The sequence below is a fragment of the Jaculus jaculus genome, chromosome 4 (genome assembly GCF_020740685.1).
Source record: "Jaculus jaculus isolate mJacJac1 chromosome 4, mJacJac1.mat.Y.cur, whole genome shotgun sequence".
Classification (NCBI taxonomy): domain Eukaryota; kingdom Metazoa; phylum Chordata; class Mammalia; order Rodentia; family Dipodidae; genus Jaculus; species Jaculus jaculus.
In genome coordinates this window covers 10,687,590-10,713,827 of record NC_059105.1, presented here as the reverse complement: position 1 = coordinate 10,713,827, position 26,238 = coordinate 10,687,590, and positions in this window count along the sequence as shown.

The following is a 26,238-nucleotide window of genomic DNA, read 5'->3' as shown; positions in this document are numbered from 1 at the left end:
CTCTCTCTCTCTCGCACGCTCGCTCTCTCTCACTCTCTTTCTCTCTCTCTCATTTGTGTTGAGTTGGTGGGGCAGTGCTGGGAAAGGAGCCCAGGACCATGCTGGGTGAGTTGGTAGGGTGGCAATGGAGATGGAACATGACGTAACATTTAACAGCATCTTTTTTTTCTCCTTCTCTTTCATAAAAGATACACTCTTACTTACTCATCACAGGTGCTTTGTGCTTTATCATATTTCTCTCAAATGAAAGTAGCAAAGACTTCAATCCAGGGAAACACATCAATTTTATTTTGATTGCCCCCTTTGTCAACAATCAAAAGGAGAGAGCTGTTTGCTTCTGAGAGTGGGTCAGTCTAATTAAACAGCTTAGGTCAGGAGCCACAATAGCTACTTTACCTCCTGCTGCCTCCGTCTAGTACACCGGGGTGAAATGACTGGGGGCTGGAGCCAGTAAGTCCAAACGATGAAGGAAGAAAGATGATAGGCTGAGAAGAAGGGTCAGGACAAATGAAAGTAAAGTTGCTTTCCACAGCAATTGTACTTCTGGGGGAGCGAACTCTGTGGAAATCAAAGTAGCAACATGCAAGGAAAGATACACAGAAAGTTGATTGCAATCTGTTTCCATCCATACATCAAGAAATGGCATAATGAGTTACGACCGATCCACCCTTTGCAAGCCTCTGTGTCAGGAGGTGCATAGGCTCTTGTGAAGCAAAACAATGAAAGCGACATGCTGAAATTAAACATTTCATTTGGATATATGAGCGTAAGATATAAGGACACTACAGACTAGAGGAAAATGTAGACCCAGTTTTTTACTTTAGGTCTCTTTTAGGTTTGGTTACAAGTAGTTTAGAATCAGTATTTTATATGGGCCTCACGAACAAGGCCATAGGAGATATTACATAAGTTTGAGCCCTTATCCATTTATTAATAATCCTTTGCTCTAAAATTTAATTTTTGAGCCATCCTGTAGAGCCTCTGAAGGTGACATGAAAAACGGAGTGAAGAAGGTGCTCACAGAGGCAAGGCAGCTCAAGGTGCAGGATATCTCAGGAACAAATGTTGCAGTAAGGACAAACTCAACATGCCAGGACTGAGGCAGACCCAGGGTGTGGGGAGGGTGACAAAACAGCAAAGAAGCCAATGTGGTGATGACAGGGAGTGAGGTGTCTTTGTTAGATAGGCTAGGGTAACCCTGAAAGTAAGAACCAGGAAAATCTTTGGGTCTCTCCTTCCAGTCTCCACTTTGCTAGAGATCAAAGTGGGATCTGAGTTCTTATCTCTTCACTAGATCGGTTTTCCCCCACAAACAACCTGAGCCCCTCCTGGGAGCGAAGTCCTTTCCTAGAATTTAAATCTAATCCTGACATTGTGCTTGGTCAAATTCAGACCCCAGAATTTGGCATCATGGCTAACCTCTTCTGAAACAGCCTCCAGCCCAGAATAATCAGCGTCTCCCAGGCGCACCTGAGAGAAAAGGTAAAGCCCACCATGGTAACGTTATAATTATGTTTACGAGGGAAGGGCAAGCTCTCTTGGCACCTGGTAATAACCCGTGAGCCTTCAGGTTCTGGTGGGTCGCCCCTAGCCCCTACTTTCCACATGGGTGCTTTACCCCTCCTGCCCTCCTTATGGCCGGAGCTCTTTGTACATTTTTTTCTTTCCTCCATAACTCTCTCTTTACATTTCTTCCAGGCCCACCATATGGGCTTTCAGACCACGTACGTCTATCTATTTTCCTCCTCTTGGTTTTGTACTTCCCTAAATAAATATAACAATTTGATAATACTTCTCAGTTTGGTTTGCCCAATTCTTTGGTTAAATGTAAACATTTACCTAGGGTTTGGGGTTCAAGACTCCATTCATGAACTCCTAACACCCTATTTCAGTTAGAGGTGGCAAAAAGAATAAACAAGGCTGTAAGGAAACCTGGGGGCCAGTTTAAATAAGGTAATGGTCACAATTATTTTTTACTGTAATTTAAATATAAGCCAGTTCACAAACCATAGTTTGTAAACATTGAATTTTACTGTAAGAATAAGAACATCATCAGAAGAAACTAAAGTGTTGATTTATAACTTAAAAGAGGTGCCCAGGGTGTTGTGTGGAAAACAGCCTGATTTTTTTTTTTTTCATGAGTAACTGAGGTTGTGCTGGAGGAAAGAGAGGGTGCTGGTCCAACTGAAAGGTCAGCAGCAGCAGCAACTAAAAGTTATTGGATTTGAGATACATATTTTTTTAACTTTTTTTAAATATTTTTTTCAATTATTTATTTATTTATTTATTTATTTATTTATTTATTTATTTATTTATTTGAGAGCGACAGACACAGAGAGAAAGACAGATAGAGGGAGAGAGAGAGAATGGGCGCACCAGGGCTTCCAGCCTCTGCAAACGAACTCCAGACGCGTGCGCCCCCTTGTGCATCTGGCTAACGTGGGACCTGGGGAACCGAGCCTCGAACTGGGGTCCTTAGGCTTCACAGGCAAGCGCTTAACCGCTAAGCCATCTCTCCAGCCCTTGAGATACATATTTTAATGCAAAACCAATAGAACGTGTTCTAGTCAGCGTGTAGAATGTGGCATGAGAGTCAGGCGTGGCTTGAGGAGGCCTATTCATCTTGAGAAGTGGTGACGCTGTTTACTAGGAATAGAAGAGGAGTCCAATATAATAATAATAAAAAAAACAGAATGAAAACAATAGAATAGCATAGAAAAGTAGTAAACAACAAAAAGGACTCTACGTGTACACAACCAAATGTATACAACCAAAAACCTAAGAACAAGTATGATTAATGTGCTTACAAAGATGCAGTGAGGACATGTAGGCAAACATTGAACTTACCTGCATCTCACTGGACTTTCCATTGAGTAATTTTCCATTAGGACTCAGAAAGTAGTAGCAATTTAATGGAGAAAACCCGTATGGCATAAACTAATGCGAAGCCCTCTCCCACTGCCCATTCTTCCCTTGTGTAGCACTTTGTAGCCCATTTAGAATATGTGATACTTCAAGGGTCTAAAAGCCCAGCCATTACCACTTCTTCTGTACTTATCTTTCGTGAGTTTTGTAGGTATTTAAAGACCCTCATGAAGGTACCATTTTGTGTGCTTGCATGTAGACGTCTAGCTGTATTTGTATACCTCAGTAATTTAAGATGATATAATTAATAAATCCAAATTTTCCTTTACTTCTTTAAAATTTAGGTTTTATAAGTAAAATCAGAAAAAGGACTGGAAGAGTCTCTGTCGCGTCCATCCATCTGAGTGCTTTCCTGTGATCTCCCATTATGATTCCTGGGGGGCTACAACACAAGTGGGCAAAAGCTCACTGAGGCAAGAGAGCCTGACACCACCAAGTTCGGTTCCATAGCAATCACATAAAAATTGGGTGTAACCATGCATGTTGATAACTGCAGCAAAGGGATGCAGAATCAGGAGACTCTTTGGGGTACATGAAAATTGTAAGTCCAAGTGGAGGGAGAGCCTCCATCTCAAGGAAATACAGGGATAAGTGGTAGAGGAGGGCCCCCGATGCTCTCCTCTGGCCTCCACATGTACACACACAGACACTGTGCATCTGCACACACCTGTTCATATGCTGCACACACATCACATACCACACACACACACTCACACACACACATGCACGGTAAAAAAAAAAAAATGTATTTCTACGACAAGCCTTTATATTCAATTCAATGACTTAACACACCACCCAACTAAATTATGGAGTAGACATTCTGTTGCAAGAAAAATATGCTTCCTTATTTCTCCTGACAGCCCTGGGAGGGATGAATTAATATCTCCTTTTTATCACCGAGAGAAACCAAGGCTCGTGAGGTTTAATGAGTTGTCTGTGCAGCTAATCAGCGGGATTCGGGATTGCAAACCAGATCTTTCCGAAGCCAAGCTAAGCTGGTTCTTGTTATGCAACATCACAACAGCTTCACCCGAGCGCCCTGTACCGTCAGCACCGCCCATCAGAGGAAGAGACTCCAAGTACCCTCGGCTGGCTCAGGAAGGGAGTGGTCGCATGAAGAACTGCAGTGCAGTCCCTAATTACACACCAATGCAAAAGAACCACGGGGCACAGCACAAAAAGCTCTCCCACATAGATCATGGAGAAATAACCCAGCAACCTAAAAAGGGCAAGTGCTTAAAACTTTCGTTCTAGCAGCTAATAAGAGGGTAGATACATAACACGCACGCTTCCATAGAAAGAGGCCCTCTGGAGCAGGGTCTTGTGGAGCGTGTGACGGGACTCCCCACACACAGAAGAGCAGGAGCTCTGAGGTCTGAAGTAAAATAACTTGTCATTATTCCCCATGCATGCTCCCAACTTATGTGGTAGTCACAAGTGTTGTAGCTCAAATAATTCCAGAACTTCCTTGGCACATGCTGGGAGTACATTTGAGGCTAACCTGTGTGTCTTGTTTTAGTCAATAAAATACGAGCAGATGTCAAATGTATCGTGTCTGAGTTGAAGTTTTAAGAGCCAGAACTCAACTTATCATGTTCCCTTGTCCCACCCCGTCTGCAATGAAATAAAAGTAAAGCCTCAGTAGCCCAGGGTCCCTGAGTGACCGGGATAAGCAGAGCTGCCCTGGAAGCTCACACCAGACATGCAGAGAGAGTCAGAAATCCTTTGTTGTCTTACACCACTAAGATTCGGGGTTGTTTGTTATAGTAGCAGTCCCCAATTTATCCTGGCTGATAGAATCTAGAAGAGAATTTCAGGTAATAAAGAAAAACAAGGGTTAAAGAGATGGCTCAGCAGTTAGGGCACTTGGCTGCAATGCCTAAGCATCTAGGTTCAATTCCCCACTACCAACGTAAGCCAGATGGACAAAGTGATACATACATCTAGAGTTGGTTTGCAGTAGCTAGAGGCCCTGGAGCGCCCACTCTCTCCCTCTAGCTATCTATCCACTTGCCTCTCTCTATCTCTCTCTCTCTCATAAATAAATAACTAAATAAAATATTTTTAAGATGAAACACAAACCTTATAATTATATTGTGACTTTTATTTATTTGCAAGCATGAAAGGAGAGAGTAATGGGCACACAGGGCCTTTAACTGCTGCCAAACAATTGCATCTAACACTTTGTGTGTTTGGCTTTACATGGGTACTGGGAAATCAAACCCAAACCAGCAGACTCTGCAATAAAGTGCCTTTAACCACTACTGAGCCTTCTTTCTAACCCCTTTATATTAAGACTTCTTCATATTCCTAAATGTGAAGGGGAAATATCCTATAAATGAGTTTACTTTTTTTCATTCATTAAACAAATATTGGCTGGGTATGGTAGCACACGCCATTACTCCCACCATTTGGGAGGCCAAGGTAGAATGATCACAGTGAGTTTGAGGCCACCCTGAGACGACAGAAGTCAGCCTGGGTTGGTGCGAGACCCTACCTCAACAAACAAAACAACAAACAAGAGCTGGAGGGATGGCTTAGCAGTTAAGGTGTTTGCCTGAAAAGCCAAAGGACCTACGTTTGACTCCCCAAGACCCATGTTAGCCAGATGCACAAGGGGTGCATGCGTCTGGAGGCCCTGGCACGCCCATTCTCCCTCTCTCTCTCTCTTTCTCCTTAAAATAGATAAATAAAAAGTAAAAGAAAGCAAAAACAAATATTGACAGGGAACCAACTATCTTGTCTATTGTAAACACAGAGAAGTTATCACTTAACATGAAGATAGTCAACCACTATCACAAGTCACACAAACAGATAAATGAACAAGATGGCAGCCGGCAGTGACCACGCTCCCATAAAAATCAAGGCTGGTGACCCTGGCCGGAGCCAGTGGAGGGCGGGTCTGGGCGGTCAGAGAGGCCTCTGGGGGAAAAAAAGTCATGGCAGCAGACGGTTGCAACTGTAATGATAGCTCTGAAACCACAAACAAGTTCTTTAAACTTTCCCGCAGTCTCCAAAGTTTTTCAAGTAGGTCTATATTTCATTTTAATAACACCATCACATAAATAAGTACCAGTGGACAAGAGTAGGGTAATCGAGTCCTCAGTGAGGAAAACCAGGAGGCCCGGGCCTCCTCGGCAGAGCGGAGAACCATATTCAGTTACACCTGCACATGGAACCGATAGAGCGTAAGTGGATACAGAAGCAAAAGTTGGCACCTCTCGGAGTGGAGGAGACCACCAAATGAGAACGTATCCCATAAAACATCCATCAAGATAGCAGTAAAAGGGGTGAAATGTACACACGTAAAAGCAATTGAAAACATATTTGCCTAATTATCCAGACAAAGATATCAAGATGAGTGCTGAAAGGGGATGAAAAATGAGGAAATTCAGAATCTCTTTTCTAATGAAGCCCAACTCAAGAGCTGACGATACAGCCTCGGGGCCAAATGCGGCCCGTTGCAGAAACATGAAAGAGTTAATGAAGCCGTGAAGCATTTCCAGAGGAAGGAGGATACGGCAAAAGGAAGCCACAAGTCGGCTTTTATCAGCAATTGCTCATTCATATTTCTATATCAAGTGAACTTTATTCAATCATTCTGCAAAGGTCAAGTGGGATGTGAGTTTCCTGGGCTATTTTCCTATTCCATGACACAGACAGAGTAACTGGATAATATTCACTGTATTTCCAAAAGACTAGAAGATATTTATACCCAGAGGCTGATTTCCTGTGGTATATTAGTCACTTGGACTTTTTTTGGGGGGCGGGGAGGGTATAAGCTGCTATGCATGTATCACATACTCTCAGCCAATTCCTTCAATGCCTGAACATCCTCTGGTTACCGGGCAAAAGAAACCCGCTTGTACTACTTACCCTTCCAGGGAGAGACGCACGCCAGCTCAGCGCAAGAACAACGGGGCTGATAGTCTCAGGTGGTCACAGCCAACACTTTCTTGAAATAAAACAATTTACTAGGAAGGCATAAAGTGAAATGGTATTTCTTGAGCTCTCAGTGTTTTCTCTTACTCAATATGGCTTCATTTTCCAAATGGAGGACAAAGGGCTTCAAGACTCCGATGGGCAATCATTCCAAAGAGGCCCAGGGTCTAAAAGGCAGCACTGTTATGATTCCCTTGAAATGGCAATGGAAGAAGGAAGCGCTATATTTATACAGTGTCATTTATCCAAAAAAAAAAAAAAAAAACAAAACCTGATGTCTTCTCTCCAAAAAGTTCTGGTTTTTCTTTCAGTATTCCTAACAAGTAGATAACATCAGATGTTATTATTTCCAATGCACAAAGCAAAAGAAAACCAAAATATCAGCAGTTATGCATGGGCTGTACCGTTCAATGTTTTTTCATGTTTCTACTTTTCTGTGTTGTCCAATTTTTTAAAATAAGCTTCTACTATTTTTTAGCATCAAGAGAATTAGGGGCCAGGCACAGTATCATATACCTTTGGGCTCAGCACTTGGGAGGCTGAGGTAGGAGGATCACTATGAGCTTGAGGCCAATCTGAGACTAATTCCAGGTCAGCCTGGGTTGGAGTGAGACCCTACTTGAAAGACAAGAATGTTGGCATGTGTGTAACATGTATGTGTATGCATGTCCTCTCTTACAACTCCCCAGTAAACCTTTAGACCTTCCCAGACTCTGTATTTCCCGTGCTGAAACAGTGTGGGTCAGAGCTACTTCCAGCACTGTGATAATCCTTTTTAAGGACTTAGAAGACAACAGAATGAAAAGGAAAGCACTCTCAGGAGAAAGTGTCATACTTGGCATTTATTTTGTCAGAGCCAGAAGCTTGGTCCATTTCCAACATGCCTGTGCAATCCCTAGATAAAAATGAGGCAATGAGGTCACGTTCTCTCCGGTCATGTAGCAATCCCCACCTTATTTATTGCAAGCACCAAATGGCAGCGCTCCAAAATGCTGCTCCCAACAGTACACCTTAGGCTGTGTTTCTCCCTGCTTTAAAAAGCCCATCCAGCAGCTTCACATTCGCGGAGGGAAAATCCCTTATCATTGTCCACCAGGTCTTCCAAGCCCCCGCCGCTGCCACCATCTACAGTGTCCCTTCTAGCAGACACTCTAAGCCAGCTGTGCGGCAAACCACCCAAGCATACGTCCCGTCCCCAGCGTCCTCAACCTTGACGCCTGAGCCATGAAGTTTGACCACAGAATCACTCAACCCTGCACCAGCCCTGCGTTAGTCAAGATTCTCTAAAGGAATAGGACAGATAGATTACAAAAGGGATGTATCAGATTGGCTTAGTCAAGAAAAGTCGGACAGTCCAACAATGGCTGTCTGCAGGTTAGAGAACCAGGGTGTGGCTCAGTTCAGGAGTCGGGATGCCTCAGCAGACCCAAACTGGTGCTAAAGGCCTAGAAGATTTTTGGAGAGTTGCTGGTCTTTAGTTGGAAGGTAAAAGATGCTGGGTTCTGATGTCAGTGAAGGAGGGCAGTAACTAGCTAGGAGCAGGGGCAGGCAAGCTGAAGCACTTTTTCCTAGGTCCTCATTAAGTACCAGTTGCCATCAAATGGACTGTCCACTCTGGAGGAGGGACTTTCACCCTCAGTTAAACCTCCCTGGAAATGCCCTCTCATACCTGCCTGAGAGACCTGTCTTTTACTTGACTCTGATGCAGTCACATTGACAAGAAAGATTAACAGTGGCATGGTGATTTGGTTCAGGTGTCCTCCATAAACTCACGTGTTCTGAATGCTTGATCCCCAGCTGATGGCAGTTGGGGAATTGGAACCTTGTGGAAGGTATGTTTTTGGGGGTGGGCTTATGGGTGCCATAGCCAGCTTCCCCTTGCCAGTGTTTGGCACACTCTTCTGCTACTGTTGTCCACCTGATGTTGGCCAAGAGGTGATACCCAGCCTCTGCTCAGGCCACGTTTTCCCCTGCCATCCTGGATCTTCCCCCTAGAGTCTGTCAGCCAAAATAAACAACTTTCCTCCCATCAGCCGCTTTGGGTCAGGTCACGTGTTGTGGCCAGCAAGTTGCCCGGCTGCTAAATGCAACACATGGGAACCTGCGCTCCTGTCTCTCCGTAAAGAGTCCCTTTGAAGCACGTCCCTCAGTCTACTCTCCTAGCAGAAAGCACAGGTTAGAAGGGTCAGTCTCTCACGCGCATGGCCTCCTCCTCAAACTCATCTCAGTTCTTCCATCGTTGCACAAGTGACAACATTTGACAAGATGCGCATTTTCCCCACATCAGGCTAGCCCCTCCAAATGGGCACCATCATCTTATTCATTCTATTCATTTCCTTCCAATATTTCCAGGACTCTCTTTCCCCCATCAGGCTTCCTTTCATATTTTTTGTACTCCCTGCTAGTCCCCCAGACTACCATAACTCATATGCCACAAGCTAGGTTGCTTATCACTACTGAAGTGGGTCCTCTTACAGGTGTGCAATTCAGGGAGATCAGAACTTTTCAATATTGTATTTATTCATCCGAGGGTGGAAAAGGAAGGGAGAGAGAGAGCGAATCAGCATGCCAGGGTCTCCAGCCACTGCACACAAACTCCAGATACATGTATCACCTTGTGCACCTGGCTTGTATGAGCACTACAAAATCAAACCTGGATCCTAAGCCTTCACAGGTAAGTGCCTTAACCACTAGGCAATCTCTCCAGCCCCAGAAATCAGAATTTAAGGTCAGCAGGTTCATTCTATCCAAGTCCTATGAGAGACAGCTCTGTTGCTTTGCCCTTACTTCATATAGGGTGCTGGTAATCATGGTTTTTTACTTTTAAAAAAAGAATATTTTATTTATTTGAGAGAGAAAGGCAGAGAGAGAGAGGGCCAGGCCTCCAGCCACTGTAAACAAACTCCAGATGTATGTGCCACCCTATGCATCTGGCTTACATGGGTCCTGGGGAATCAAACTTGAGATTTTAGGCTTTACAGGCAAGCATCTTAAGCACTAAGTCATCTCAACAGCCCCAGCTATCTCTCTAGCCCTTCATGGCTTTTTTCTGGCTTGCCACTGCAGATCCCAACCTCTGCTTTGGCCCTCATTTGGCCTTCTCCTTTCTTGTCTATCTCTTCTGATTTTATTTTTATTTATTTTTTTAAATTAAATTTGTATTGACTTGAGTGAGGGAACTCTTCTCTTTTTCAGTCAGCAGTCAAACTGTATCATAGACTTACCCTACAGCAACACACTTCATCTTAATTTACTTCTTAGTGACATCTATGAAGACCTTTTCCTTAATAAGGTCAAGTTCACAAGAATCAGGTTAAAGCACTTGAACATATCATTTTGGAAGACTCATTTAAACCACAGCAAGTATCAATGTTATCAACCATTCCCCTCCCCCTAAAAGTATGTTTAAATGTCTACTATCTAACTAAAGTCAATAAATCCATACTTTGTTTCTCCAGCCATCTAAGACTGTCGATCAAATATCTTGAGCTAGGCATCATTATCTAACTTCAGATTTATGTATCGAGCCATCCATTAAGCAGCTCCCCTGGGGGAAGTCCCTGAATTGCTTCACCAATCCCTAGGTGATATGAAAAAGAACATAATGCCCTCTCCATGCTTACTGCTCCACCTGCTTTCCATAATGCAATGAGTAGATTCACCACCAAGCCCACCGCACAAAGGAGAGCTCTGAAAATTATCCTACATTATTCTCCGTGTCTGTCATACACAGCCAGGCCTCTCATCAGTTTACCTCTAAGTATCTCCAGGTCCTTTTCCTACTCCACAGCACTGCCTGAACCTTCTTCATCTCTCCCTCTGCTGTGATGGCTTCTTACCTAGGCTCTCTCGCTTCAGTAAACCCCACTGACTATGCTCCACAGTGACTTTCCACATTGAAGACGGCTGTGCCTGGGATCAGGAAGCACGGGACCTCACTCAGCGGTTCGGAGGCTCACTCTGTGCTTGGAATCTTTATTAACTTAGGAAGGATTAGGAGGAAAGAACACGCAGAGGTGATGCAGTGTAGCTCCAAGTCATCAGGGAAGGGAACAAGCTGGAAAGACTTCATCTCCTAACCTGCAAAGCTTGCCCTGTGGCTTTAAGACAGTTACTGAAACTTTCTTGTGAGTCACAGGATATCACTGTATGGCTGAGTTGCTGTGGGAATTTCTAGATCATACACAAACATTCCTTTCACAACATGGAAAAACTCTTATTTGTAGATGCTGAATACAAAATAATAATTATAGGTTGTAATGGTTACTTTTCTTATCGCTGTAACCAAATATCTGACAAGAAGCAATGTGAGGGAGGAAGGAGATATTTTGGCACAGCGTTTGTAAAGACACAGTCCACCATGTTGGGAGAGGCATGGTAGTGGGACCAGCTCCTGCCTCTGGCAGCAAGGGCATAAGGCTGTTGTTTCTATCTCCACAGGTAATGAAATAGAGGAACTGGGGCCAGAAGCACGTCTGGGTTATAACTCACAAGGTTTGTCCTACCACAGCCCACTTCCTCCAACTAGAGCCTACCTCCTGAGGTTCCAAAGCCTCCCAAAATAGCACCAACAGCTGGGGGCCAAAGGGCTTAAATACATGAGTCTGTGGGGGACATTCTTTAGCTCATCCACAAGATGGAGTAATTTCCTAAATGCTAACCTGTTGCCTATCTTTCCTTTATAATGCTTCTGTGGAGTCTGTTTCTGTGTACAGTAAAATTCACCTGTACCAGCGTGGGCTAGTTCAAGGCACTGAGTGTCTGGCCTTCACCCAAATTATAGGAAGCTCTTTCCATCGCATAATCACCTACTACAACCCGAGCTCCTTCCCCTGAACAATTCTTTTCCACTCTTCACACCCAGACCAATGTCCTCTCTTCTAGATTTGCATGGATTTTGCTCCCCACATCAGGCTAAGGAGACCTTCCTCCATATCCAACAGGTGTGCTTTGAATACTAACTTACTCATGTCTTACTAATTCTGGTATGTGCTTCTTGAAGTAACTGAGAGGCCCATGCATAGACTCTGGTGGCATGGACTCTCAACGTTTATATTTAATTAGAAATCAAGTAGTATTGAAACTCCAAGACCAGTCCTTTGCTTTACAGAACCTTCAGGGTCATGGAGAGTATTCAGGAATTCCTTGACATACAGGGTAGATAGCTAAGTTCTCCAAATATATCCATCAGGGGCTGGAGAGATGGCTTAGTGGTGAAGCGCTTGCCTGTGAAGCCTAAGGACCCCGGTTTGAGGCTCGATTCCCCAGGACCCACGTTAGCCAGATGCACAAGGGGCACACACATCTGGAGTTCGTTTGCAGTGGCTGGAAGCCCTGGTGCACCCATTCTCTCTCCCTCTCCCTCTCCCTTTCCCTCTCTCTCTCTCTCTGCCTCTTTCTCTCTCTGTCTGTAGCTCTCAAATAAATAAATATAAAAAGAAAACAACAAAAAAATATATGCATCAGAACTGTGGTAGTCTGATTCAGGTGTCCCCCATAAACTCAGGTGTTCTGAACGCTAGATTCCCAGCTGATGGAGATTTGGGAATTAGTGACTCCTGGAGGGAGTTATTGTTGGAGACGGGTTTATGGGTGTTATAGCCAATTTCCCCAAGCCAGTGTTTGGCACACTCTCCTGTTGCTGTTGTCTACCTGATGTTGACCACCCTCTGCTCATACCATCATTTTCCCTGCCATCATGGAGTGTCTCCCTCAAGCCTGTAAGCCAAAATAAACCTCTTTTTTCCCACAACCTGCTCTTAGTCGGATGATTTCAACCAGCAATGTGAACCTGACTGCAACAGAACCCATATGTCAATTGAGAAACTGATACTAATTTATTAGTGATTCCAGTGCACCTTAGACATCCCTTTCTCCCTTCATCCTTGCTTACCTTCACACAATCTCCATCCTCTTACACAACCAAGCTGGGCTTGTCAATACTGCAAATGCTCAGCAAACCAAACCAGCACACATTGTCTATCAGTAAACATGAAAGGGAGGAGGGTACTTAATAGGTTGGTATTTGTTGCAGTCCGGTTCACATTGCTGGTAGAAATCACCCAACCAAGAGCAGCTTCTGGGAAAGAGATTTATTTTGGCTTACATGCTGAAAGGGAAGCTCCACAATGGCAGGGGAAAACAATGGCATGAGCAGAGGGTGGACATCACCCCCTGGCCAAAAGAAGGTGGACCACAGCAACAGGAGGGTGTGCCAAACACTGGCATGGGGAAACTGGCTATAAAGCCCATAAGCCCACCCCCAACAATACACTCCCTCTAGGAGGCATTAATTCCCAAATATCCATCAGCTGGGAACCTAGCATTCTGAACACCTAAGTTTATGGGGGATACCTGAATCAAACCACCACATTCTGCCCCTGGCCCCTATAAACTGATAATCATACATAATGTAAAATGCAATGCATTCATCTCATTTTAAAAGTCCCCATAGTTTTTATCAATCCCAAAGATGTTCATACATCCCCATAGTCCAAGATCTTTTAACTGAGCCATAATACCAAAAAATAACCTCAAAAAACCCATAATGGCACAGAATAAATATTCGCACTGCAATAGATGGCATTGGGCATAGCAAAGAAACAATCAACCAATACAAGCTTTAAAACAACCAGGGCAAACATCAAACTCTGTAGCTTCAAGTCCAGCAACTCTAGCCAGTGACAAATCTCCAAGTCCGATAATTCTAACCAGCAAGTCTCTGGCATTCCAATTCCGCCCCTCCAGCTAGGCTACTCACAGTCCTGGAAAACTTCATCGGGGCCGGCAGCTCCTCGGCAGCCATCTCATGGTCCCGGCATCTCCACTGGGTCTCCACTGCAAGCCACGGTTCATCCTCATGGCCCCATGGGGTGTCTATGCAAACCTGCTTCACACTGCCCATGGCCATTTCCAAAACACAAGACCGCTAGTTTCTCTGTTTGTTAAATTATGTTTATCTACTTGCATCTGTGTGTGTGTGTGTGTGTGTGTGGCACATGCATGCACACATGTACACATGCTAGGGCCTCTTAACACTGTAAACATATGCCAGGTGCTTGCACCACTTTTTTTTTTACATCCACATTACATGGGCAGTTTGGGATTGAACCCAGGCTAGCAGGCTTTGTAAGCAAGTGCCCTTAGATACTCAGCCATCTTTCCAGTCCTGAGAAAGCCAGGTTTTCTTAACAAGGATAATGTGAGCAGACATCTGACACTAAAACTAAGCACACATTTACTGAGTCATATTCTAAATGAAGCTGAGTATTGTGGAGAGGCAACTAAATTGAAAGGTAGAAAACCTAAGCTGCCTTCTTGTCTCTGCATTCCCAGCTAAGGGTGAAGCTTGAGCAATTACTTGGCTCTCTTGCTTCTCAGCATCCTTGTTGGGAGACAGAATTACCGCCTTGAGCTTCGCACCTCACAAAGACAACAGCAGCATCAATGTCACACCTGTGGCACTTCCTGAGCTTCTAAGGGGCGATGCAGGCCAGGACACATACACAGCACTGTTCCTCAAATCCTGATATTTGCAATTAAAGAAAGGACTGGGGAGATGGCTCAGTGGTAAAGTGCACGCTGTGAAAGCATGAGGGTCTGAGTTGAGGACCCTAAAAGCCATGTTGATGTCAGGCAGACAAGGTGGACTGCCTATGATCCTAGCACTCAGGCGGCAGAGACAGAGATCGCCAGGCAAGCTGGGCAGCTCCCCTACCTGAGGTCATCAAGCTCTGAATCCAACTGCGAAACTGTCTCCCTACACAAGGTGGAGAGTGCTCGAGGAAGACACTTGAATTCTTCAACCTCTGGCCTCCACATGCACGCACACACATGTGTGTGCACACCTGTACTCACATGTTCTCACACACATGCAAACCTGTACACATATGTGTGTGCGCATACCTGTACTCACATGTTCTCACATACAGACCTGTAGACATACATGTGCGTGCATGCTGCACACACATCTGCACGCATACCTGTACTCACACATTCTTACACACATACAAACATGCACCTATATGTGTGCATACCACATGCAATACATACATCAAAAAAGTTTATCAATATGCCTATGCAGATACTGTATTGCAGTCAAGTCTCAGATACCTTTTAATGCCTAACAACTGAGGAGGATCCCTGCTGAATGGAGGCAGGGAGGAGGGAAAAAATGGTACTGACACATGATATATCTATACAAAATATGCTCTTAATAATAATAATAACAAAAACATCAACCACAAAAATAAGAGCAAATAGAAAGAAAAGCAAGAGGGAAAATAAGTGAGATAAGGCGCCAACACCAGGCAAACACACACACATTTGCACACGTGTGTGTAAGTGTACGTGTGTGCATATGCTTGGACTTTGTAGGAAAATGGAGGTGAGGATTCAGTACTCATTACTGTTTCCTGTTCTGGCCATTGTGAACTCAGCATCGATGTAACAGACTGAAGAAACAGAACACCTACAAGCCCAGGAATTTAGACTAAATCGTGGAAATCACTGAAAGTATTAAAAATTACAGGCATGTAGAGAAATGAGATCATGATGGAGAACTGATCACAAATTGTGATTTTGCTTATTTCTGAATGGTTTTTCATTGAAAAAGTATTTAAATTAATTGGCCACAGAAATTCATGAATATACTTAGCTATGCACCAGAAGGACAAAAACAGAAATTTGAAAGTGTCTCTCACATTAGTGGAACAATGCCTTTAAAACTTTAAAATTGGGGCTGGAGAGATGGCTTAGCGGTTAAGCGCTTGCCTGTGAAGCCTAAGGACCCCGGTTCGAGGCTCGGTTCCCCAGGTCCCACGTTAGCCAGATGCACAAGGGGGCGCACGCGTCTGGAGTTCGTTTGCAGAGGCTGGAAGCCCTGGCGCGCCCATTCTCTCTCTCTCCCTCTATCTGTCTTTCTCTCTGTGTCTGTCACTCTCAAATAAATAAATAAAAATAAAAAATTTAAAAAAAAAACTTTAAAATTGGGGGCTGGAGAGATGGCTTAGCAGTTAAGTTGTTTGCTAGTGAAGCCTCAGGACTCATGTTTGACTCTCCAGGTCCCATGTAAGCCAGATGCAAGGTGACACAGTGTGCAAGTTCACACATGCATGCTAGGTGGCACACGTGTCTGAACTTCAAGTACAGTGGCCAGAGTCCCTGGCCTGTCAATTCTCTCTCTCTCCTCACTCTCACTTCCACTCACTCCCACTCTTGCTCTCCCACTTTCGCCACTCTCTCACATTAAAAAAACAAAGGCCAGTCTGTTGGGGCTGGCCTAAAAAATACTTGGACTGGAGAGATGGCTCAGTGGCTAAGCACTTGCCTATGAAGCCTAAGGACCCCAGTTCGAGGCTTGACTCCCCAGGACCCACATTAGCCAGATGCAAAAGGAGGCGCATGCATCTGGAGTTTGTTTGCAGCGGCTGGAGGCCCTGGCACATCCATTCTCACTCTCTCTCTGCCTCTTTCTGCCTCTGTCTGTCACTCTCAAGTAAATTAATTAATTAATTTAAAAAAAAAACTGAAGTAACTTAAACTACCATATAACGAAGTATTGCTAGGTATAAGTATCTACAAGTGTTCTGTGATTTTAAGAACCCTCTTTTTTTTATTAAAAAGGGTCATTATTTTCAATGCAATCATATTTATGTCATACTTTTCTTATTGAATCAGTCATCTCTTCACACACACACACACACACACACACATATATATATATATATAATTTCAAGTGTCACATGTATAGAATGAAAGACTCAAATTTAGCTTTTGTCAAATAGTCTTGCAAATTACATTATAAATTCATCCATATATTGGAACATCTTAAATATAGGAATTATGTTGTTTTGTCTCCTCAAACACCTGGAAAAGAAGAAGAGATGTACTGAATAAATCAAAATTCTAACTATCTTTTGTATTTTTAATATATTTTATTTTTAATTTATTTTATTCATTTATTTATTTATTTATTTGACAGAGAAAAGGGAGAGAAAGAGAATATGTGTTCCAGGTCTTCTAGCCACTGCAAACAAACTCCAGATGCTTGCACCCCCTTGTGCATCTGGCTAACATGGGTCCTAGAGAATCAAACCTGGATCCTTCGGATTTGCAGACAAATGCCTTAACCACTAAGCAATCCCTCCGGCCCTGTTTTGTTTTTGTTTTATTGTAATGGACAATCTATGTTATATGAGCAGAAATCCATCTGTGGTGGTTTGATTCAGGTGTCCCATGAACTTAGGTGTTCTGAATGCTAGGCTCCCAGCTGATGGAGATTTGGGAATTAATGCCTCCTGGAGGCTACATATTGTTGAGGGTGGGCTTATGGGTACTATATCCAGTGCCCCCTTGCCAGTGTTTGGCACACTCTCCTGTGGCTGTTGTCCACTTGATGTTGGCAAGGAGGTGATGTCCATCCTCTGCTCATGCCATCATTTTCCCCTGCCATCCTGGAGCTTCTCATTACATCTGTAAGCCAAAATAAACTTTTTTTCTTCCCCCTACATGCTACTCTTGGTTGGGTGATTTCTGCCAGTAATGTGAACCTGACTGCAACAGTAAAGTGGGACCAAGGGTGGGGGGGTGTCATTGCTGGTAGACAACTGTGTAGCTTTTGGCATTTTGGAGCTGAGTTTTGAGAGGAATGTGGAAGATTTTGAAATCTTAGTCTAAGAGATGCCTTGATGTGCTGTAAGTATATCTTGATGGACTATTCTGGTCAGAGTTGAAAGACCTGAACACAGTAGGAACTATGGACTGTGAAGTTTGGCTCATGAGGGGGAGAAAGAGCTTTGCCTGGACTGGGCTAGAAGCAGTTTGTGTGAGGCTTGCTGTTATGCCCATGTCCTGAGAAGTTGTGCAGGGTTGCTTTGCACAGAAATGAATGGGAAGACGGGTATGGTGGTGCACACCTTCAATCCCAGCACTTGGGAGGCAGAGGTAGGAGGATCGCCATGATTTCAAAGACTACCCTGGGACTATAGAGTGATTTCCACATCAACCTGAGCTAGACTGAGACCCTACCTCAAAACAAACAAACAAAAAAAAAAAAACATGGATGGGTTTGGCAGAGGGATATGGCACAGAAAAAACGAAATCTTTGGGTGAAACTGCTGCCCCTTCAGCTGCAATTGAGAAATTAAAACCACTGTGAATGGGCCAGCTGACCTGCATTTGAACAACAAAACAAATGCAGTCTTTTGAAGGGGGCTAAATGCTGAAGGAGTGTCCTATTCTTCAAAATCTACTTTATTCCCCCTGGATTAACAAATTGGCACCCTAGCTGGTATTGTGGACTATGAGAAATGCAGGAAAGAGAGGGTCATTGAATTTTCAACACAATCATGTGTTTTGGAAATGGCCATGGGCAGTGTAAGGCAGGCTTGCTGGATGCCTGAATGCAGACCCAATGGAGCTGTGAGGTTGCAATGGATCCCAGGGGAGCTGCCAGCCCCAGATGAAGTTTTCCAGGAGTGTGAGTAGGATCGCTGCACACTTAGAACTCCAGAGACGTGTCGCTGGTTAGAATTATCGGACTTAGAGATTCGTCACTGACTGGAGTTGCAGGACTTGGAGCTGCAGAGTCTGACGTTTGCCCTGTTTAAATCTTGTATTGGTGGAATATTCCTTGACTATGTCCAATGCCATCTTTTGCAGTTTGAGTATTTATCCTGTGCCATTATAGGTTTTGGAGGGAGATTTTGGTATTATGGCTCTGTTAAAAGATCTCAGAATATGGGAATGTTTGAACATCATTAGGATTGACAAAAACTATGAGGATTTTTAAAGGTGGATGACTGCTTTGCATTTTGCATCATGAATGGTTATCACTTCATGGGGGCCAGGGGCAGAATGTGATTATTTGATTCAGGTGTCACCCATAAACTTAGGTGTTCTAAATACTAGGTTCCCAGCTGACAGAAATTTGGAAATTAACGCCTACTGGAGGCACCGTATTGTTTGAGGTGGGATTTGTGTTTGTATTGTAGCCATCTTCCCCTTGGCAGTGTTTAGCACACTTTTCTGTTGCTGTTATCCACCTAATGTTGGCCAGGAGGAGATGTCCACCCTCGGCTTGTACCATCATTTTCCCCTGCCATCATGGAGCTTTCCCCTGAGTCTGTAAGCCAAAATAAACCCTTTATCTCACAAGCTGCTCTTGGTCAGGTGATTTCTGCCAGCAATGTAAACCTGACTGCAACACCATCAAATACAGAATTCTACTACTCTGGATTTTTAAATCCATTGCAACTAAAAAAGAAAAGTAGACCTATTACATTTAATATATAAAGAATTATGTATACACTGCATAATAGCCAAGCATAAATAGAAAAGTTTCATTCTACTCAAGAAATAGACTGGAATACAGGTGTGGCGGTGCATGTCTTTAATCTCAGCATATGGGGGGCAGAGGTAATAGAATCACTATGAGTTAGAGGCCAGCCTGAGACTACATAGTGAATTCCGGGTCAGCCTGGGCCAAAGTGAGACCCTACCTTAAAAAACTAATAAATAAATAAATAGGTTAGGAGGGTGGACAACTACCAACAGAAAGCTGGAAGTTAAATAATTTGGTGTCTAAGGGACACAAACATTCAGGCCATAGCAGACTGCCACTCAGAAGACTTAACCCCAGCCCAGACCCTTCATCATACCTTCCCTGCCCTCTGCACAGGGTACTGCTTGGCTCCTTTGCCTTCTGGCATCTAACTAGATTCAGCTAATGGAAGCCCTAATAGGAGTTTGGTGAAGGAAAGAAAATTAGGCCAACTCCCCTTGAGGTCTTGAGATGTACACAGCCCTCCAACAGAGCCAGCTCCCAGAAGTCCCTTCTTCTCTCAGGGCCCTCTCTGGGGTCCAGTGCGCTCACACATCCCTATCATGGTGGCTCTCCTGTTTATCATACAGTCCCTTGAGATGGCCCTGCACTCCTTCAAGTTTGTAAGCCGCTGATCCACTGAGATGTCCAAGTCAAGCGTGGCCTCTGTTTGATGAGACCCTGATGCAAGCCATGACATCCTGGAGGACACTTCGGGGACTCTCAGCCTGCCGCTGTGCTGCAAAGAATGCTGTACCTCCTGTGAGCAGACCTCTGCTCTTCCAAGCCCAAAAAGAGGTGAATTATTTCCTCTAGGTTTGTGTAATCTGAACATGTAAAACTCTACCTAAAAAGACAGCCTTTGTGGGCTGGAGAGATGGCTCAGTGCTTAAGATGTTGGCCTGCAAAGCCAAAGGATCCCGGTTCGATGCTCCAGGACCCATGTAAGCCAGATACACAAGGGGGCACATGCATCTGGAGTTTGTTTGCAGTGGCTGGAGACCCTGGCATGTCTATTCTCTCTCTCTCTCTCTCTGCCTCTTTCCCTCTCTCTCTCAAATAAATAAACAAAAAAATCAATGGCATTCTTTAAAAAAAAAAAAGATAGCTTTTGAAATCCTTATCCGAAGCTGCCTAGCCTCATCATGTGTACATACATCGACATGTACTTGACTCTCCACCCACTGCTATTTGCTTTTCCGACTCACAAACGAGAGTTGCCACAGTGTGTTTGCAGAGGGGTGTGGATACAGCTTGTCCCAAAGAAGAATGTAAACACGGAGCTCAAAAAAGAAAAAGAGAACAGATTTTTCCACAACAAGGTTGAGGAAAAAGAATGACAGGATATTACCCAGAATTGGATAATTGGTTAGCATGAGTCATGCTAGCTAGCCTGGAGAAACAGGTGGAGGTAATGAAGATGGTTGCATCTTCTTTTTAAAAAAAAAAAAAAAAAAAACACACACACTTTATTTTTATTTATTTGAGAGCAACAGACAGAGAGAGAGAGAGAGAGAGGCAGAGAATGGGCACGCCAGGGCCTCCAGCCACTGCAAACGAACTCCAGACGCATGCGCCCCCTTGTGCATCTGGCTAACGTGGGTCCTGGGGAATAGAGCCTCGAACCGGGATCCTTAGGCTTCACAGGCAAGTGCTTAACCACTAAGCCATCTCTCCAGCCCGGTTGCATCTTCTTAATTCAGTGTCTGGAACAGCACAGAGCAGCCTGAAGCTGTCTCCCAGAATCGTCTGCCAAATGAGAATACAGGTGCATTCTCTCCCTCCTTCCCTCTCTCTCTCTCTCTCCAATAAATTAATTAATTAATTAAAAATATACTGGGCTGGAGAAATGGCTTAGTAATTAAGACATCTGCCTGCAAAGCCAAAGGATCCAGGTTTGATTCCCCAGGACCCAAGTAAGCCAGATGCACAAGGTGGCACATGCATCTGGAATTCATTTGCAGTGGCTGGAGGTCCTGGCGTGTCCATTCTCTCCCAGATAAGTGAATACACACAATTTAGTGTCGAAGCCTTGGCCATACCTGTCTGCGGAGGTTTGCTGGGGCTTGCAGCAGTGGTTTGGGATGTTCACCTTGCGCACCTGGGACTGAGAAGTTACTGCGGAGTATCTATTTAGAGCTGACATTACATCCTTGCCAAGCTTTGGCAGTCAGCTTAGGAAAGTGGTCATGACAGAAGATATGCAAGCCTTCTCCCACTTTCTTAATGGGCCCTTGCGATTTGAGCTACCAGCCAATTTCTTGTGGTAGGGAGAATTAGCTCAGTTGAGGTCTTCTGAATCCCACCCACTAGGTGTTTTCAGAATGCTGACTGTGGTCTCCTCTTGCTGCACAGAATGGGAAGCCCGGCCCCCATCTGATCTCCCTGGGTTCTTCTGTCTGACAATACAGCTAGCAAGGATGTCCTTTGTCACTGACTCTGCCCCGTCTATTCCTACTTCATGCTTGGAGATTCCGCCCAAGATGGCTCTTTCTAGAAATGGTTCTGATGTCATGTGGAAGTTTATCTTATCCTTGGGTCCTCGTGTAAACGTTTTACTTTGAGTCCCAAAACATTTTTGTACCAAGGCCCACCTCGTTCTTCTCTCCTAGGGTCTTTGACAGCAGGAACTGGGTCCTGTTCATTATTGAAGCCTCACTACCCATCACACGCTGGCTCTGTAAGCATCCAATTAACCAGTTAGCTAAGAGACACAAATCTGCTTATCTCCGTCTACCAAGCAAATAGTGAAAAGACCCAGCATTAGCAAGGATCCTTTCTAGGGCTCGGGAGCTATGTGAGGACTCAGCTATATAAAGTGGGGAGTCAGGCAGACAAGAATGTGTGCTCAGAACTCTCCCCAGTGCCACAGGATCACAAGAGCCTAAGGAACAAGATGTCATTCCCCCTTGTGAGGAAGAGGCCAAGCATGATTCATCTGCATGGAAGGGCCTGCAGGCCTCCAGCTGAAGACGTGATGGGATTAAAGCATCACTCTAAATAGACCGGCTTGCTCACCTAACTGCAGCATGCCTCTCACATACCATCCCTGGTCATGCTGTCTGTCCATCGCTTGCACTCTGGCTTACAGAGTTGGAGGAAGGGAGGCACTTTGGGGAAGACAAAGCCCATGAATAGATACTCCGCAGTAACTCCTCAGTCGCAGGTGTGCAAGGCAAACATCCCAAACCACTGCTGCAAGCCCCAGCAAACCTCCACAGACAGGTATGGCCAAGGCTTCGACACAGTCAAGACTTCTCCCCAGGATCTCATCTTGCTTTGCCAACCCGCCTTGCATCTGTCTCTGTGGATTCTGAGCCCAGTGGTCTAGGGGGCCCTGAGGATCTTCGCTCATCTTCTCTTTCACCTGTTCTCCTTCTCTCCCTTTCTCCCCACACCCTCTCTCTTTCCACATTGTTCTCCAGCCAGAGTCCAGAGCCATTCTTCTAAGAAATAAACCAACTACTGGCTTCCTTTAAATTCTAAACCTCCCTGTGGTAAGTGCAGCAAATCCTACCTAATCCTCTCTGTATCCATCAGAAACATTAGATGTCTAGTAAGTAGGGCTTACTGGCCTATCAGGCCTTGGCCTCCCACTGCTTCCCTCAGCCAATCCAACCTTGAGACAGTCTGTGTGACTTTGGTCCTGCATGAACCACATGTTCTCTTCTCCGCAAGAAAAGTAAGGAGTGTATGGGAATCACTCATCCATTGATTCAGTGGGTGGGTTTTCGGGTGTCCATTATGGGTGAGCCTTGCTGCTAGGCTCCAGGGGTACAATGCTTAGCAAGATTGAAAAGGAAGCCCTGGGTCAACTTCTATCCCTTTCTAGTCCTTTGCAAAACATTTTTTCTATGCACATGTGTGTATAAATGGGTGTCCCTATCGGTGTGCATTCATGTACAGAAATCAGAGAACCTCAGGTATCATCCTAAGCAATGCCACCCATCTATATTTCTTTTTTTTGAGACAGTGTCTCCCATTGGCCTAGAGCTCACCATAACTGGCTGATGGGTAAAATCCAGACTGTCTCCACTTCCCCATGGATGGGATTATATGTGTGCACCACCCACCATGCCCAGCACTTTTCCATGGGTACTGGGAATCAAACTCAGAACCTCACGCCTACATGGCAAACACTACACCAATTATCTCCCCAGCCTATCTCTTCTGTTTCTTCGCACACTGTGTACAACTAACCTTTATTTTTTCTAAAGCTGAGGCTGGTCATAAATATTGCTTCTTGTCATTTGTACCTCTTGTTTGACCTAGTTCTCTTTATCTATGGGTGACTAAACATTTAAAAAAAATCATTCACTTAGAGTCAGTAAGGTCCAGTTCTTCAGAATAAATTTCCTTCGATAGAGAACTTGGTTCTAGTTCCGTGTGTGCATTTTTTCCTTATTTATTTATTTATTTATTTATTTATTTATAAGCAGAGAAAGAAAGAATGAGGATGGGCAGGCCAGAGCCTCTAACCATAGCAAACAAACTCCACATGTTTGTGCCCAGTATGTCATCTGGCTTATGTGGGTACTGGGGAATTGAACCTGGGTCATTAGGCTTTGCCGGCAAGTGCTTTCACCACTGAGCCATTTCTCCAGCCCCATGCGCTTATTTTAACTCTCATGAATACAGCGCGAAGATGGACCCTTCCATGCCATGCTTACATGGGGCATTCATGAATCCACTCTTCACTACTCCAGTTCTACATACCAATGTGGACAAAGGTCCCTTCCATTCATGGCCAAGTAGTCAAAGGTGTGTGAAAATGGATCTTCAGACAGAGTTAACTTACAGAATGAAATAGAACACTTCTGAAACATGCATTTCTAAGAAAACTGCTGCATAGGAAGGACTCATCAAGTAACCATAGTATCTACAATTATCTTGAATTCTGATTTTTAGTTTCCACTTTTAGTCTTTTATGCATACAACAGTGTGTGGTTAGGGTGGAAACTACACGTAAGCAGGGCCAAGCCTGGTCACATGCCAAGAGCTGGACATCCTCAGGGTGGCTTGTCCCAGGAAATGAGAATAGGGATGCCAACAATAGGGGAGAATTCAGTGGCTCATGCACCTAGAGATTGCTTAATGAAAAAAATAGGAGGAGGAAGATCTATAGAGACTTTGCACCTGAGGAACATCAGCAGAGATGTGGCTTTCAAAGACAAGGAGAAATAAGAGAAGGGGGAGCTGAGCCACACACGGCAGGTCCTGGAGTCCACCGGCACAGTGAGAGTGGTCCTGGAGACCAACATCGCTTGTGAAATCAGAATCCTGGAGGCAATTCTTACGAGTCAGAGTCAATTCTTTTTTTAATGCCCGCTTTCAACTTGAGTTTGACACAAGGGTAGGTCAATCTTATGAAGTGGCATCAAAAACAGCAATGGATGGCTGGGCATGGTGGGTGCATGCTTTTAATCCCAGCATTTGGAAGGCAAAGGCAGGTGGATAGCTGTGAGTTCAAGGCCAGCCTGAGACTACATAGTGAATTCCAGGTCAGCTTGGGCTAGAGTGAGACCCTACCTCGCAAAACAAAACAAAAAATGAAAAAAAGAAAGAAAAAGCCACAGTGGCCAGCCATGGTGGTGCACGCCTTTAATCCCAGCACTCAGGAAGCAGAGGAAGAAGGATCACCATGAGTTCAAGGCCACCCTGAGAATACATAGTGAATTCCAGGTCAGCCTGAGCTAGAGTGAGACCCTACCTCAAAAAACCAAAAACCAAAAAAAGAAAAAGAAAAAAACCCACAGTGGAGAGAAGTACCATGAAGTTGGTAGAAGTCGAGTCGAATCCTATTTTGGCTGCTTTTGTGTGTGGCTTTGACCTTGGCCTGCTTGACAACTCTGGCCCTCAGTCCACTCATCTGTAAATGAGGGAAGTTTTCAATGACAACTACTTTCCTTCCTTATATCTGTATGATTTTTTGAATAGACAACTGTCAGATAAAGAGCAGCATATCAAGCCCTTGAGATGCCTAAAAGTTGAGCTCACATGCTCTGTCGACTAATAGAACTCTGCAATAAAGTTCCAGAATGTTCTATACCAATGCCACCCAACACAGCAGCTTCTAGCCACATGAGGCTATATTACACATAAAATGTGGCAAGCTCAAGGGAACAACTAACTTTTAATTTTTTATATTCCTTTAGTTACTTTGAACTTAAACAGCTACACATGGCCAGCAGTTACCTACTATAATGTCTATAATGTTTCCCTCACATTAGTGTGGGCCGGAGGAGGGAGAAAAGTGTCAGTTTAGGCACCTAGGTTCTGACACTGGAAAGTCCGGTTCATTCAGATCCTGCCATTGCCACTGGGTGACCTCATCAGACAAGCTCCTTGTGCCTCAACATATACATATATATATATTTTTTTTTTTTTAATTTATTAGAGAACGAGAGGATGGGTGCCACAGGGCCCCTTGCCATTGTGAACCAACTCCAGATGCATGTGCCACTTTGTGCATCTATCTTTATGTAAGTACTGCGGAATCAAACCTAGGCTGGCAGGCTTTATAAGCAAGTGCCTTTAGCCCCTGAGCCATCAGTTCAGGCTTGTGCCTCAGTTTCATCATTTGTAAAAGAGGAGTGCTAATGACATCACATGGGACATTGGGACGAAGTTAATATAAGAGCTCAAAGTGTTCTGTGATCATTTCCCCATAGTAACAAGGCCCAGGGTGCCAGGACACTGTGTGCTCCATCCCTTACCTCTCCAGCCTCAGGCTCCATGCCTGACACATGAAATAAATGTAGGAAGAGGGGCAGGAGGCGCTGGGAGGGCACAGATTGGGAGGTGCCAAGCGGAGAGAAGGGAGGTGGGAAACAAAAAAAATAAGCAGTAATATGTCCTCTGAAGACCGAAGTGAATGGAGAGAGCACAATAAAGAAAACGGGAGACATTTAAATAAAGTTTTCAGTAGAGAAGTTCTCGGGGGCTGAAGGTGGAGCCTGATGTACCAGGAAACATACTTCAGGAGACACTGAGAGGATCTGATGGCCCTGAGAGAGGGAGGACAGCGGACTGGCCTTCGAGGCTCCCCG